At 50.3% G+C, this 2,217-nt stretch overlaps 1 protein-coding gene across 1 annotated transcript in view; it reads left to right on the forward strand.

The window, feature by feature from the left end:
* LOC108290025 (S-adenosyl-L-methionine-dependent tRNA 4-demethylwyosine synthase TYW1) overlaps positions 1–2,217 on the forward strand; it is a 259,296-nt gene that overhangs the window by 45,176 nt on the left and 211,903 nt on the right. The gene's annotated exons all lie outside the window — the stretch shown is intronic.

Consider the following 2,217-nt stretch of genomic DNA (forward strand, 5'->3'; position numbering starts at 1 on the left):
TCAAATCTTTTTTCAAGGTTCTTAGTTTCTTTGCATTGGGTTAGAACATGTTCTTTTAGCTCACAGAAGTTTCTTATTATCCACCTTCTGAAGCCTAATTCTGTCAATTCATCACACTCATTCTCCATCCAGCTTTGTTCCCTTGCTGGTGAGGAGTTGTGATCCCTTTTAGGAGGAGAGGCGTTCTGGTTTCCGGTGTTTTCATCCTTTTTACGCTGGTTTCTTCCCATCTTTGTGGATTTATCCACCTGTTGTCTTTGTAGTTGTTGACTTTCAGATTGAGTCTCTTAGTGGACGTCCAGTTTGTTGATGATGAAGTTCTTTCTTTCTGTTTCTTAGTTTTCCTTCTAACACTGTGGCCCCTCTGCTGTAGGACACTGAGGTCCACTCCTGGCCCTGCTTGCCTGGGGATCACCTACAGCGGCTGCAGAACAGTAAGGGTTGCAGCCAGTTTCTTCTTCTGCCATCTTTGTTCCAGAAGGATACCTGCCAGTTGTCAGTCTGAACTCTCCTTTATGAGGTGTCTCTTTGGATATACGGGGGTCAGCGAGCTGCTTGAGGAGACTGTCTGTCCTTTATAAGAGCTCAAGTGCTGAGCTGTGAGCTCTGTTGTTCATTCAGAGCTGCTGGGCAGGTACGTTTAGGTCTGCTGCAGCCGAACTCATAAACGCCCGCCCTTTTTTTTCCCCAAGTACTCTGCTCCATGGAGTTAGGGCTTTATTTATGAGTTTCTGTTGTGCTGCTGGCTTTTTTCAGGGCTGCCCTTCCCAGCGAGGAGTCAGCCTAGTCACTGCCTGTCTGCAGAGGTTTTGCTGAGCTGCTGTGGGCTCTGCCCAGCTGCCGTGTGAACTTCCCTGCAGTCCTGTTTATACAGGTGTAGTTAGAACTGCCTCAGCAATGGTGGCCCACCTCTGTAATTGCGAACTCTTTCTGTAATGGCAGGCTGTCTTGGCAACGGGGGGCTGCCTCAGCAATGGCGGACTACCTCCGTAGTGGTGGACTGCCTTGGTAATGGCGGATGCCCCACCCCCACAGAGCTCGACTGTCATGGGTTCAGCTGTGGAACTCTCAATCCAGAGCATTTCTGATTGCTGTTTTTTTGTGGGGGTGGGACCAGCCGAGCCTGATCACCTGGCTACCTGCCTCAGAGTCCTTTTTTTTTTTTTTTTTTTTTTTTTTCAGTTGAACGGTCAACTCTTGTCTACCAGATGTTTCAGTCGCCTGTTGAAAAGGCGCCGGGGTCTGTGTGATTTCCCGTGGCAACCCACTGTGCCGGCTGAAATAGCCGTACTGACATTCGTGGTGCTTTTTTGCCCGGGAATCTCCTGGCCTGGCTCCCTGGTTGAGTCCTCTTTGTTAGCAGTTGAATGGCTGCCTCTGTCTCCCAGGAGTTTCAGTCGCCAGCTAAAATGGCACCTGGACCAGTGTATATTGTAGGGAGAACCGCTGTGCCGGGGCACCAGCCAGAACAGCTGCTCTGGTGACCCGTCGGGCTCCTCCGCATGGGAATCTCCTGGTCTGTGGGCAATAAAAATCCATCTGGAAATGCAGCTTCCACTCACCCTCTGTGCTTTCACTGGGAGCTGCTCCTAATCGGCCATCTTGGATCCGTCTAAGATTCAGTCTTGACCACCCCCTCTTCGTCCTGAATTTTGGGCTGATACCATATGACTTTAGGGGTCTGCCATGAGACACCTCATTAGCATAAACTATCAGATGTAGTCCGAGGGGCTCATGATGAATAAGAAAGATACAGCTAGTGCTTGACTTACACAGTCGGGACCGCGGACCAGTCGTAATACGATTTGATCGTAAGTTGAGTAGGCTATATATACAGTTGAAATGGTGCATGCGGAGATGGTAGTGCTTCCGGAAGCTGGTCCACACTGTCGTACGCCCAGCTGGGCAATGTTTGCACTGCCAGATGCGGAGCAGTCATGGCTAGCGATTGTGGTCATAAAGTCGAATGCTCGTAAGTTGCATAGGTGGTAAGCTGATCAATACCCGTACTCCTGGCCAGGTGCAGTGGCTCACGCCTGTGATCCCAGAAATTTGGGAGGATTGGTCAGGTGTGGTGGTGCATGCCTGTAATCCCAGCTGCTTGGAGGGCTGAGGCAGGAGAATCTTTTGAACCCAGGAGGCAGAGGTTGCAGTGAGCCAAGATTGTGCCAATGCACTCCAGCCTGGGCAAGTAGAGCAGAACTCTGTCTCAAAAAA

The sequence above is a fragment of the Cebus imitator genome, unplaced genomic scaffold, assembly GCF_001604975.1.
Source record: "Cebus imitator isolate Cc_AM_T3 unplaced genomic scaffold, Cebus_imitator-1.0 Scaffold419, whole genome shotgun sequence".
NCBI lineage: Eukaryota > Metazoa > Chordata > Mammalia > Primates > Cebidae > Cebus > Cebus imitator.